A 15,026-nucleotide genomic window follows, 5' to 3' on the forward strand; every position below is an offset into this window, starting at 1 on the left:
AAGCAGTGCTTTTGGTTGTTACAATTCAATTCTGCCGTTACTTAAGTTTTGGTTGTTTTCAAACAATTAATTTTCAGGACTAAGCTCCAGAAATTAATTTATTTTCTGGAGTAAGATCCAGAAACTGTACTAGTCCAGCTACTGTAACAGTTACAGCCATCAGAGCAAACAAAATTTGTTGCACTAAACTACAGTCTTTCCCAGCAATGGAATTGTAATTTAAAATTAGAATTATTTTCTGTAAGAAGAGAAATCGTAAATCTATGTTTTACAAGGTTTACAAGGATACATACCAAAAGGAACTGAATTTGATTATCTAAAACTGGAAATGAGAACAACTCTGGGAACATGACGGCATGAAAGAAATCTCCGAGTCTGACATGCTGAGAATACAGGGAAACACCAAACATGGTAGCTCCACACTGCCAACCAGTGCTTCCTGTCTGCCTTTTGGAGCAATGGATGATTTTTGTTGTATAAGTGAACTAAACGCTGGGTGGAACGAAGTAGCCAACAGTCACTGACTTTTTTTTTCAATCCCACATGGGGTAACAATGCAAACAATTAAAATGAGAATATAATGCGTGGGCAGGAAAAAATGAGGAAAAGCTGACCATGTGGAAGAGCTTCAAGGAAGAAAGGATGGCTCCCGATCCCTGCCATTCTCATCAGTGCCATGAGGGAGCTGTGCAGTCTGAGCAGATGGCAAGTCTGGATACCACTGGTGCCTCCACCCTGAAGCAAAGAGCATTGTACCCACTGGGAGATCACAATGACGCTCACATTAGTGCTTCATTTATCTGGAATAGGTTTTTAACAGAGGCAACTGCCTAATTACCTGCACAGGAAGCAGCAGTGCAGCTTAAAATACGGAACAGCCATTCTGGCAGCACTGGACCCTGGTGCATCGCGTAGCTGCTAAGGGCAGATTCTACAAGCAAATGTCAGGAATGGTAAAGGAGCCTTGGCTCTCTCTCACTAGAGGGACACTTACGGCTCCCTTGAGGTTCCCGGCTAGCTCTACACCGCTACGTTTCCAAGGAGTACTTCAAGGAGCTGGGGAAGGGAGCTGGAGTTGTTGGAGGGGAAGTGAGCAGGAGACAGCAGGAAGGAAGCCTTTTGCACTAACCACAGCGGTCAGTGTGTTTGCAGCAACAGCATTCAGGATTAGGAGGTCCTCCTTCTCCCAAGCACGCTGAGGTTACACCAAGAATCCTCCATGCTATAACTAATATGGAAGTCCTTTGCTAGGCAGCAGCTAAATATATTTAAGGAAAAGATGACACCCTGTGTTGACTCCTGTGTCACTGTAAGTGATGCTCTTGAGAGACAGCATCCTTAGTGTGAAGCTGTGAAAGCTGCATCAATGCCAGCGATATCTGGACACCAAAGAAGGGAAACCACCCCTCTCCTCTCTCCCTTCCCACAGTATGCTCCCAAGAAGTAGGTGGGATTCTTTCTTTCCAGGCAAAACCTTTGCTTCCGCACCTTGAAAGGAAGCAAAAGGATTTTATTTGTACTAAAGCACATATTTCTTTAAACAACCCACCAACCAACCAACCCCAAAAGCCTAATTCTGAAGGTAGTGTATTGCAACTGTGGCTCAGTAAAAGCGTGGAGAAGTATTTCTAGCTCCATGGGTACCCTTTTAAACCTGATGACTGACTAGCAAATACCACAACAACTGCGGGGACCATATTTTGATGCCTAAAGTCCCTGTTCCCCTTGGACAATATTACAATGACCATCCAAAGCGAACAACCTGGCCTGACTGTAGAAGAATCGTGATGCACTTGAAGCACTTGAAAATGTTGGGGCTCTTCTCTCACCTCTAAGAAATTATGGCTTGAGAATTTGTTCCTAAATGCTCAACTGATGAAAGGTAACGTTGCAGGTTCCTTAAACAACAACATCTTGGTCAGATTATCTACTTCAAACTGCATGTGTGGGAAATGGAGAGAAGTCCGACACATTGCACTGGGCTGACCTGGCCTTGCCACCAGCCATCCCAGAAAGCATGGTAGGAGACTTCTTGGAGTCAGAGTGGAGTATTAATGGGAGGAGTAAAGAAAACTAATTTCTCCTCACTTTGTGCTTCGCTGCCTTAGCTGGAGGACAGGAGTCATTTTGCATTGACACACTATTTCTGGAGTCAGACTGCTTGTGACCTGATAAGTGCTGATGCAAAGGTAACTGATCTTGGGAAAACCATGATTACTATCAGACACTTAGTGTCAATAACTTGTCATAATAATGTTCATAATTGTTGTTCTCCAAGCACTTCCAAGTCATACGCTCAGGACCCAGAAACATTGCCTTGACAAAAAAGTGTGTTCCTCCCCAATGACAGAAAAGGAAGGAACAGAGAGTGAGAGAAAGCAAGAGAGAAGGAGAGGGGGGGAGAGAGATTGAGAGAAAGATATGGAGATAGAGCAAAAAGTGAGAAAGGGAGAAGAAGGAAGGAAGGAAGGGAGGGAGGGAGCGAGGGAGGGAGGGAACAATCAAACAAACATCATCTAGGTGTTGGTACCTGACCTTGGACTTCAACTCTGCTGCTTTTGATCATCTGTGAGAGCGTTTTGCTAGTTACAACATCAACCCTCTTCAAGTAGCTGGGTCGTGGTGCAGGTAGCTGCTGTTCCTAGGTGCAGAATTGTGGCTTCAGTGGCCAGAGGTGTGATAGGAAGAATAAAGGGGTGCAGGAACTCACTTAGGAGTGACTGTCACAGCTGTACCTACACTCCGGAAGGGGAATCCACACTGCTCTTGTGAACCCACTGTCCATCCACCCATTTCACGCTCATTGCCTTAGTACCTCAATGCCTGTCTCACTGGGTAAAAGAGTACCTTGGGCAACAAATCTGTTTTCTGAATGTCTGCTTTGTCCTGGCACTGCAGGAGGGTCAGGCAGGCAGGCTGTGTCTGGTGCCTCCTCACATCTGAAGTCCTTGCGAGCAATGGTGCCAAAAGAAATGGCTGAAAACACTGAAGGGAGGTGCACCTTGGGAAAGCAGAGGTACTGGTGGGGACTGGGAGGGCAGGCAGAGTGTGGGATGCTCCTGGGAGAGCTGAGAGTGTGGGTTTACACATTGGGCATTGTATAACATACCACTACTTTGCAAGCTGGTAATGCTTTTAGATACAGAGAGCCTAAATGTGATGATCTTCATGGCAGACACACTAATGATTGAAGAGAGTATTATAATTTAAGCTAGGCAGGAAGTTTTCCCATCCTTAAGTGCTCTTGGAAATGTTCAGAATTTCCTCCTCTCTTGGTATGTGAAATCACAGTATTCCAAAACACTTTTTAATGTTTGTCCCATCCTGAAAGACACCTGCCTTGGGCAGCCAAAAATCTGGCCTTAATGAAGGATGGACTATGTCCATGCCTCCACATTGAAATACGGAACCACCAAAATCAAACAAGGAAACACTTAGGATGAACACAGAGAAAATCTTTTTTTCATAGGGGTGATTTGAGATTGTGGATGAACCCTCATGGAAGTGAGGGGGAAATGGACATGAAAAAGATAATGCAAGATAACCCACAATAGTTCTGTATGTAACTGCATGCACCTTACTCTGTTGTCAGATGTTTTGGGTGTTCAAACTCGTGTTTGGATCATAAGTAATTTGTGACAGTACCTAAGAAGAGTACAGCCACAGCTCAGACAAAGGATGATATGCATGTTCCTTTCATTCACAACATTCAAAAGCAAGGCATCAAAACCATATTAATCGGCTGACATTATGGCACCTCTCTTATCTGTCAGCAATTGCAACTGATCAACATGTTCTCAGACCCTTTCTGGGGGTGTAGTCACTTTCTCAAGCATACACTATACTAGTAACCCTGATTTCCCGTCGCTCCAAATCCTTCTCCTTCTTCAACTCATTCTACCACCTGTTGTCTCTCTTTTTACCCAGAGACTACCCAGCCTTCTCACCCCCCTCACCTGCTCTGTAACAGGAGCTCCTCAGCTGCTTTGGAGAGTGATGGAAAGGGCATTCTTAATGTCACGTCCTCATCCAGGACCCACTCTCCAGTTCTCTTCCACTGATGCTTGCTGGAAAGATAGGAGGAGCCTAAGTAACTGTGCAACTTTGACAGTCATTCAGCACCCGCCCAGGTATTAATTTTTACCTTCTTCTCCACTTCACGGTTAAGTGATGCTGAGCTATCTTTGGAGTCCCAGTTGCTCTCTTCCTACTCTCTCTTCTGAAAGGCATTATAAGTGTGAAACATTGTACATACTTACGTGACAGACTTCTCTATACCATTAAGCTATACCACAAATGCATTGCAAAAATTAACCTTGGAGCAGAGTCAAGAGAGTACAATTAGGAGACAGAAAGATCTTCACAGTCCCTCCATGCTTTGGTGCATGGGACAGGGCAGTTTTCACAAGTAACTTCTAGCCCCAGAAATGCTGGCTTACCTTTGCCATGGCCAATGTCATGAAGGGCTAAAATTGCCCTGTACCCACTCTGTATGTCTCCCGCTGAATATTTTTAAGTTTCTGGTAGTTCTGTTCATCAATCTGTTTTCCTCAAAAAATCAGTTAATATCTCTAGTCTTATCTCATGCTCATTACGGGATTTTTTTTAACTACATAGCACAATACCACCACTTTTGACTAGACACTTCCTGCAGGGAATATTAAAAGCATGCATTTCATTAGTCAACAGGAGAAAGAGAGGTTTTAATAAGGAAAGTGTGTCCCACTATCTCCAGAGTCCAGTGCCCAGCTGCATCTTAGTGTTGGGAAGTGTTGGGATGAGAAGTCTTGCTCTGAAGGATCAGTGTTTCAGCAATTTTGTTTCTTTGGCGTTAACATTCCTGGGAGCTCTTGTTTTACACAGAGAGCAGCAGAAATGCTGCTGCAGCAGAGGCTGGGCATTCCCTGTCAGACGATTCATCAGGGGTCCACAGGGCCCACTGATCCCTCCTGCATGCCTTGCTTATACTGAGAGTGTGGCCAACAACAGCACTTGCAAGCTGCAAATCCTATGGGGAATGTTTCTCAAATAAAGCGTTATACTGAATAATCCATAGATTCATAAGATCTGGCCACTTTAATTGTTTTTTTCTGGAGATCTTGATAGTTTTAGTTCTTTCTGAATCACAGTTTAGTCTTTTATCTGACAAGATTCATGTCTGGTATAGCTGAGTGCAAAGAAGAAAAAATATTGTTCATATTGGGGGAGTAAAATTGCTTCTGTGAGTAAGGTTGGCAATGGTTGTCTGAGGACATATTGGTTCTTACGTTGATCATTCAGAGATATCTACTCTGTTGTGATAGCAAAGGTGCTGCACGAAGAATAATTTTTATTAATGTGATTAAGAGAAAAATTATTTTTAAATGAAAGCAGCTTGTGGAGCTAGCTCTAGATTACCAGAAACCCCATGGGAGTTGCTTGTGAGTTTTTTGGTTGCAGTGAAGATTTCAGAAGCATTTAAAAAGCTAACAGATGATCAAGCTGTAAAAAGAGCACAGAATAAAATAAGACCTCTGCAGAAAAGTTGATTTTTCACTACAGAGCAATTAGGGATATTCCCATTTTTTTTGTACAAGAGGTTTTGGAATAAATAGAAGAGTAACAATGCACCAGGAATAGATGGTACTCACTCAATATTGCTAAATGAATTAAATCTGAAGAAACTAAATTATTTTCTGGGGCATATAACCAGTGCTTAAATCAATGCCAGAGAAACAGAAATGGCAAATGTAACATCAGGCTTTAAGAGGGACTTGGGAGTGAAACTGAGAATACATCCCAGCACATGCGATTTCTGTATCAACAGATACTGCTAAAAAAGGAAGAAAGAAAATACACTGCATAAGTACCAGCACAGCTTTTGCAGAATAAAGTCATGCCTTACAAGCCAGCAAGTGTGTGCAAAAAGGTGTTTGCATCAATGCTGGGTGCCTCAATGCTCACACTGAAGCAGTGTTAAGACTGCCTTGCTCCTCCATCACCACCTGTATTGATAGGCACCTGCATTTGTGTGGGGCGTTGTCAATATGATCTCATCACAGGAACCTCAAATGTAGAACAGCAAATGCAACAGTTCACAGTGCAGTGTAATATTGGCTGGAGGGCATTGTGAAGGTGCCTTTAGATGTGGTAAAGACAAAATTGCACTTCTCTGACTCACTAGTCAGCCTAGTAAGTAAATCCATACAAGCTGTCCTTGTGGTTTGCGTACTCTTCAGTACTGGCACACCAGCTTTCAAGAAGCCCTTACTTCTCTCACTTCTCTGCCACTAAGGCAGGCATACAAATCAGAGTGGTGCAGGGCATGGAAGAAGGTCATTGCTAGTCAGTGCTTTCTGGAAGTATGCCTCTGCTGGAAAAATTTAGTGGCAGCAACATAAGGTTACTGCCACCTCTCTGGTTGAGGCCAGATCTACTCCAGTGCAGAGCTATGCCTGTTTAGATCTAAAAAAATTTTAAAAGGTTATCAAGTAAAACAGCATTGTCCATTGATGGTAGCTCATCAGCCCTCTATTTAGATGAGAAAGATTTGTCCACACCACTGTTACTTTCATCCCAGGCCTAATATCCTTCTATTTGCCTGGGACAATAGGATTCAATGTAGGCAGTTCAGTTGTGAAGAAAGTTCAAAGTAGAAGAGCCTATGAGAGATAGGCACCCTCTTTTTGGCAAAGTTGTTTCTAACTTTGTCAGTTCCTTTAATCAGTTCATGTGCAGTATCAGAAACAGTTGCATTTCTCTACATAGGAGGGCAGAAGCTTGAGACAAGAATTTGCTTAACCAATGTTGCTACCAAGGCACCTCACAACCATTATCACAATTAATCAAAGTCTTGAGCATGGATCAGCCTCAAATATCTTCAAATTAATATCAAGGATTTCTATCCTGATAAGCACATGGAAAAGATTGGCAGGAATGGGTTCCCAGCAGAACAACTTCAGAAAGGATGTAGGTATAAGTAGCCCAGAAAGAAAGGCGGGGGGGGGGGGGGGAAGGGACAGAGTCCACACTGAGAAGTGTGGGGTATAGTAAGAAATCAAAATCAATTGTTGTACCTTAAGAAAGGAATTAAAACAGAAACATATAAATAAAACAAGAATAGAGAATTAGACTCTCTATGAAATGAAACCAGGCAGAAATTAAAGATAAGTTAGTACAGCCTCTGAGTTGAAGAGCAGCATAGGCTTGCAGTGCCAAATGATCTTCTGACACCAAGGAAAAGTTTATTGGGCACAATGCAGCCACAGCACAAATTTGTTATACAATTCCTGCAACCAGACAACATTATCACAAAAGACCTGCGGAAGAAAATCCCATGGAATACCCATACAGGCATAGCCAAAGGCTGTGATTTCTAATTCACAGATGTGTGAATGGAGCAGGGTTCAGGGGGTCCAATTCCTTTTCTGAACTGAGGACATGAGTAATGTCATAGTATTTTTGGGATCAGGCACAAGACAGATGCCAACACACATCAGGAACCAACCCTGTCTCCAAATGGCAGGAATGGGACTGACCTCCATCAGGAATGTATACATTGAAGCCAAGTCCAACACAAGGGAAGGAATATTCAACTCCAGTTCATCTGCTCCTTTGTGTGATCCAGTCATCTAGCCCTTGCTGAACAGCATGGAAGAGTTTTATCCACATGAATGACAGCAACTGACCCATCATGTGGTACAGTTAAGCAACAGCACGCCTATCTTCACTCTAGAAAGGCATGCCCAGAAGAATGACAGATCTGGTGACAACTGCAAAGAAAATACAGTCATCAGAGAATTGGAGCTGCTGGGGCCCAGACATACAAAACACTTCTGGAAAAATCACAGGCTGCAGGTTTCTGCAGGTTTCAACAAGGTGTAACTCAAAGGAGCTGGGGAAGCCAGTATTTTGCACGAGAAAAAAAAAGCAATGGTTGTTAACAGAACTGTAAAAGAAAACATTGAACCACACCCTAAAAATGATATCCATAAACAAAGCAGCAAAACATTGCTTTGTACAGTGGCAGTAGGTAGTCAAACACAGGTTACCTTAAGGAAAGAGGGAAAGTCCTCCCGTTCCTTCAGACATCTAACACCAGTCCCTCTTCAGGAAGGATTTCCAGAGCTGCCTTCTTACAAGTGATGAGGGACACATCATGTGGCCTGGGGAGACTGGGATCCAGGGACAGCTACTGGGCACACTGAGCGTCTATGCCCAGGGACCAGAAGGTTCACTTTATACATATGTGTATCTATATTGCTGCTACTGGACCTTCATCCTGAACTGTCAGAGGGGAACAGGATGAGGTCATTTGTGCTGTTTGTATTTGTGCGAGTGCTGAGTGTGTTCACCCGTGCTGATCTGTGCTGCCAGCTGTGCATATAGGTACATATATGTTGCATATGTGTGCTCCGTGTGCATGTGCCTTCTGGGAATACATGCTTAGCCTCACTACTTGGTGGGACCTGGGCTTGGAACTGTGGCAGTCTTGCCTCTGTCACACTGCCAGATTCAGCCCTGTTCCCTGACAAGAAACACCTCTGGAACAAGGCTAGCAGGGAAACTGCTGTTAAGGTGGAAAACAGTCAGGTACTGAGCATTGTGAGGTGGGGAAAGGAGAGTTTCTGTACCAGACAGCCAGCCTGCCAGCTGACCCCCTTCAGCTGGCAGGGCTGCAGGGGCTTTTGCTGCTCAAAATATTCTGGCAGTGTCTGAGATAACAAGTGAATGATGAGCATATTTGAAAAGTTCCTCTGGCTGACCTGGCTGGGAAGGCACAAACCTCACTATTTCTTTTCTGTATTAGCCACATGTGTTACTTGCTCAGCGCTGACAAAGAGGAAGCTTGATGGAAAGCAAATTGATCAAAATAAAAGGAGAGGAACCGATCAGTATGGCATGTTTGTGATCAAAGTGTCCAGCCCAATATGCCTTCAGAGAACTATTGGTAAAAGCCTTTTGCCACAGGCCAACCAGCCTTGTTCATTTGGGACATTTCCCAGCAGGAGAGATGGCACAGCATCTGGCTCAAGGCAATAGAAAATGCAGGTGTGTGGGGGAACCCCTGTACATTGGCACAGAGACACACACACTCTCACACATACACACACTCTCTTGCACATTAAAAAGCCTAAAAAGGGCTCTTTTTTGTCATCTGCAATTTGACAGTCACAATTCAAGAAACACCTTTCCAGCATTTTCTCCTCTGAGTCTTAAGGTCAAACCCCTCCCTTTCCCTTCTCCTTTCTGAGAAGACAAAGCTGTGCTAGTATGAGCATCCAGTCTGTACCCTGTCCTGGCTCTGAACTGCTTGCTCTGTGCATGCCTCCCTCCTACCACACTGCATGGTTGGCCTGTGCTGGAAGCAGCCCAAATGCTTTGCATAATGTGGAAGCCAAACTCTTAGGTGCCAAACTTCCTTGCTATGCAGATAATCCACTGTTTAGTAGATGCCATGCCACAGGCTGTTCCCAAACAATCCAAGTAGCCATTGCATGTGCGAATTGTTTCCTGGGCATGTTAACAAGCCGTTTGCCACTGGTAGGACTGCCGCATCTTGCCATTTTGCCACTGGTAGAACATCTCAGCTGAAGACATGAGGGAACCGCCGCTTTGGCAAGAGTGAACTGATGGAAGCCTAGCACCTTCCCCTGAGCTAAATGCAAGCCACTGTCAACAACAGCCCGGTCTTGTCCAGTCCCTGTGGTACGTTGTCAAGTTCCTGATAACACAACTCACTTTTCTGCAATACTTCTGTGACCACTGAGCACATGCTGTTTTCTCTGGCACTGATGTAGCATTCCTGGATGAACAGAAGGAGGAGAGAACTCATTTGAGAAGGAAGTAGGTTGCTAAGTGAAATCTTCCATGATAACATTCAGATACAGGGGATAAAACTTTCCCTCATAATTTTTCTGAGTTAGTGCCTCTTAAGACCTCTGATATTGAAGACTCAGAGGACAGACATGCTGCTGCAGACACTTCTCATGAGCCCAACACATGATGATCCTGGTTCCCTATGGAAATCTGATGCCACATAGGAGACCTCCCTCCTGTTGTATTACACAGAGAACAGGTAAGTGTTAGTCCAACAGAATACAAGGGCTCTTTTTCTGCAGTTCCACAGACACACTTCTGCTGCCAAAGAAGGAAATGAGTCCACCTCCCAGTGCAAAAGCAGCAGTGAAGAAATTTCTCTCTGTGGAACAATTTTATCACTTAAGGAGAGGAAAATGTTTATTCTCTGGCACACAGGAACCTCTTTTCTTACCAGAGAGTGCTATGAATATTGTTTCATATACTTACGTGAGAACTAGGATGATGAAACAGAAAAAAAGGGTGAACAAGGTCATGGTCAACAGCGTCCATAGTTCTCTGAGGAAAAACTAGTCTGTCTACACATTCACCCAGAGATTCCCTCCCAGGAAGGCTTCAGATTCTGCATAGCAACGGCAAGGCCAATCTAGAGGAGAAACGTTGGAATACCATAAATGGTGTGGGACAGGCATATGTGAGTATGGCTTTAAGGAGAACCATCACTTTAAATGAACTTCTAACATCTAAAACAAATGTATAAATCCCCGAGTTCTTATATTTGGCCCAGATCATATTCCCTGTGCAGCTGGTGGAGGCAAATGCTTCACTTACTCCCCAGAGACCTTTAACCTCCCCCTCAAATTTTACAATGTCAGCAAAAAAATTAGATTCTTTCTTCTGAAACCTGACCCCTGAGAGCAGTGATATCAATAACCATAAAAATAGGCACTTCAGCTGGGGTCCTCAGGGATGTGTTTGTATTGAAATTGCTGAGCTGAGATTTTCATACCAAATCAGGCTCCACTGGTTTCCCCCAGTATAGGAGAGTTCATTTGGAGGAGAACATCATACACTTTATGTACACTCAGGAGACAGCCAACTTTTTTATCTCTTCAACACAAACATGAATCAGAATGAGAGATATTTTCAAACACCCTGCAGGGGTCCCTCCCACTGGAAAGAGCATTCAGTGTCATCTGGCACAGGCATCTGAGATGTCCTTCAGAACTTGAAATGCCCAATCAGCCTTGGGCCCTTCAAGCTGGAGAGGAGACAGCCAGCAGATGTAAAATAAGGTCTGTAAAATCAAGAGAGGACAATGAGAGGGAGTGGATGGATGACTGAATTTCCTTGCACAAGAAGTAGGGGCATCAAGTGAAATTAGCAGGTGGCCAAAGACAGAAGGATGGGATTCTTCAAACCACTCATAGTTAATCTGCACAGCTCCTCACCACCAACAGAGTGGCTACTGAATGTTTCCATTCATTCAAAAAGCTGCCATACAAATTCATGGGAGGAGAGCCAGGTGCAGACTCCTGACCCCATGCACAGCAAATGCATCAGGATTGGGATGTGCCTGAGCCAGGAGCACCTGGGGAATGGGACAGTGTTCAGGGAAAGCCTCGGCGCATCTCTCTGTTCTCATAATTCCCGTACATTGTCAGCCTCAGACACCAGCGAGGCTCTCAGCCACTGCCAGGGAGACACTGCTGTGGGCTGGCCTTTGGGTTGACCCAGAGCAACTGCCGTCTCCTGACATGCCTGTCACCACCAGCCGACAAGCAGCAGCAAGGCAAGTAGGTCCCCCTCGGGGTCAGCACCTGGCAAAGAGGCCCTGCAACAGAGAGCCTGGAGCCTGTGTGCTGCTGCTCCGGTGCCAGGGCAGGCTCTGGTCCCTGGGAGGGAGGATGCCCCTCTGTTTGCACAGGCAGGCAGGCTGAGCACAGGCAGCTTCAGACGCAGCCACTGCTTGTGGCTCTGGGCAGAGCCTGCACCCAGGAGGCAAAGTACTCCGTGCACCCATCCCACGGCTGCTGAGCCACAGCCTCGGATGCTCACTTGGTTCAGATGGCAAGTGTGACTGCAGCACAGCTGGCCCTGCTCACAGCTGAGCAAATCCCATTCATGGGCTCCTACGGACAGTGGGGACACACCAGCAGGGCTTTCAGCAAAGCTGCTGGAGTTTATCATAGATCCTGGGTTACTTCTTCAGTGCCTGGCCCATAACCTCAGTGTTAATGCTATCTGACTAGTGAGATACAAGCTAACTTGGGTGTGCCATGCTGCTATTGCATGTCTGTACTGCTGTCTGCAATGTCATGCAGAGGTGCTTGAACCAGCTGCATGCTGCTTCTTGCCTAAGTACAAGAGCCTTGCTGTGCTGCTTAGCCTGCTCTGTAGCTGGCATCATGAAATCATACAGAATAGCTGAGATTGGAAGGACCTCCAGAGGTCATCTAGTCCAACATCCTACTCAAAGCAGGCCTAATTAGATCAGGTTGCTCAGGGATTTGTCCAGTCAAGTCCTGAACACCTCCACAGGTGGAGCCTCTCTGGACAATCTGTTCCTGCCTTGAATCACTCTCATGGTAAAAATAATTTTCCGTATCTAATCTGAATTTCCCATGTTCCAGCTTGTGTCCACTCTTTCTCATCATATCAGATAGCTGTAGATATCAGTAAGATCTCCCTTTAGTCTCCTCTTCATCAGATTGAACAAACCCATTTCTTTTAGCTTCTCCTTATATATGATATGCTCCAGTCCCCTGACCATCGTGGTGGCCCTAAGACTACAAAACAGTACCGAGAAACCAAATTCTCACCTAGAGTTTTTTGTGACCATGTTATATTCTTGGCAGTTTTACAGTGCTTTTATAGAAGCAGTTCTTCAGATCAAAACATTTTTTCCTTCCACTGGAACAGCCCTCCTCATGTATACTTTTTCACTGAAAGTTTTGGTTTTGACTAGACTAGACAAGCTAAGCTCTTTTATTTGCTAATTCTTAAGTCAGTACTTAGTTTTCTAGACCACTTTTTTTCCTGCACCAGTTCCAGGCTGAATAAGTCTCTTTTTTTGTGCAGAAATGGCAAGTACCACATCCAGTATTCTAAAGGGGCTCATACAGCAGCCTTAACATTTCCACAGCTGTACCAGAACTATTTCAAACTCCTGATCATATTAGGGATCATACTGGTGACTTACAATTCTGCTCTGACTTCCTAGGGCAGTGGGGGCTGGTACATCTTCTTTACATCATGTCTAGAGAGGTGACAACATTATGTTCCAAGGCCTGGGCTTGCAGTGGTTGAAAGACTAAAAAAGACACTCTGTATTGAGATTTGTTCCCATCTCCATAACTTTTCATGTCTCTCTGTATCACAAAGAAACAAAAACACTGGACACAACTCTTACACGTTTATCTTCTTGCCGTGAGCCTTCTGCCACTTCCAGTTCAGACAACAGCAGCGTAACTGAGTCAGGAATGATCAGTGGGTAGTGCTGCCCACACAAGTATCTCTGGCACACCAAGGCAGGACCTACGGAGTGTCTGTGTTTCCTTTAATGTCAGAGACAAAGCAAAACTAAGCTTGTTGGCCTCTGAGTCAAAGAACGGCTGTGCCACATTTTTAGTTTAATAATACAGACAAAGCCTGAGTTTGTATCAAGGATCTACACTCTTTGGGGGCCATTACATCACCTATTCTAATATGATGCCCCCAAAAAAGAAACTCGGCTGCTTGTGTAGGCTCCCAAGCACTGCACTCCTGTAAGGCACTCATATGCCCACAATAGAACTGCAGGAAATGTACTGCTGGGAGAAGGGAATAATGAAAATTCTGAGTTCTAGCTCATAATACAGCATCTAACTAACCACTCTTTCAGAAAGCGTGTGAGGAAAGATCAGAGTTGAGTAAACTGCTCACTATTTACCACTGTCAGAAACTTGTTCAAACCCAACTACAAGTTGTGTTCTAATGCCAAACTTGTTTCCTCATTAAAGACTCAGTAAGCTTTGGGAAAATATGCAAATGTGCAAGCCTAAAATCTAGCAAAGTCTCACAGAAAAGCTGTGCAAGTGGGTGATGCTGAAGAGTACCTGAGGCAGAACAGCATTTCAGGAAAGGGCAGAGGAAACCTACAGACTCTCACAGTATCCTCACCTGGGCCACCTCCCCCAGCCCATCAGTGCAGCTGCTCAGCCATGCTCTTATCCATTTGTATCATATTCTGATGGCCATTATAGAGTGGGAAAACAACTCTCTCAGCAGCATAGGAAGAGTATTCCTTCCGGGTGACTGGGGACGCCCAGCAATGGTGAGTACATAGAGATGGGTAACAGGAATCACATTTGGTTTGTGATTCAACTCTATATTGCAATTGCTCTATTGTGTTTGTATTGTGATTTCATCACACTGGTGTATCACTCTGCTAAATCAAAAACCCATGTAACATCAGATATCTTCAAATAAGTAAATTTGCTATTAAACATTAAAACCTCCTCATGTGGATATCTAAAAGGACCAAAGAGTATTGATCTCTGACATAATCTCATAGGAGGTGATCACACATGGATCTGTTGTGGGTAGGCATGGTGAGAGTATGCTGCTTGTCACAACAGATAGAAAGGTAGTAGGCTCTGGAGTGACTTACTTTTACTGAAGAGCTGGTGACATTGCTGAATCTGTATGGGAGGCAAGTCCCTCTGGGAACCTGGGTCAACAGGAAAGAATGTGAAGGAATTAATAAGAATTTGATGAAAGCCAAGTTGGAAATTCACTTGCTTTCAGAATTCCAAACTACTGTATTCTGAAGTCTGCCATAACTTAAATGCTGGTCACACTGTTTATTTTATCTGAATTTATCTTCCACAGACCATAAAGTGGCTGGGGAAGGCCACAGCCCTTTTTTCTTCTGCACTCAGATTGGTAAATCTAGATCATTTCATCCTGCTTCCACTTCTTAATATAATGACTTGCTTCCACCAGAGGTAGGAAAGGCAGTTAAGTAAATTGTCCTAGCACACCTTTGTTTTTAAGAGTAGTAGAAGCATTCTTAGAAAGAAAAAAGTTTTTCAGATAGTTATTTTTGCCCCCGAGAAAAGAACGTTCTCTTTCTAATTAGCCCCCAAATGAAGGACTTTCACAGTAACTCAAGATGCAATCATGGCCTGAGGTGAGAAGGTGTGAACAAGCTGCAAAATCTTTGTATCCAATGGTGTACTGCGGGG

Source organism: Gymnogyps californianus, chromosome 19 (genome assembly GCF_018139145.2).
Source record: "Gymnogyps californianus isolate 813 chromosome 19, ASM1813914v2, whole genome shotgun sequence".
In the NCBI taxonomy this organism is placed as follows: Eukaryota; Metazoa; Chordata; class Aves; order Accipitriformes; family Cathartidae; genus Gymnogyps; species Gymnogyps californianus.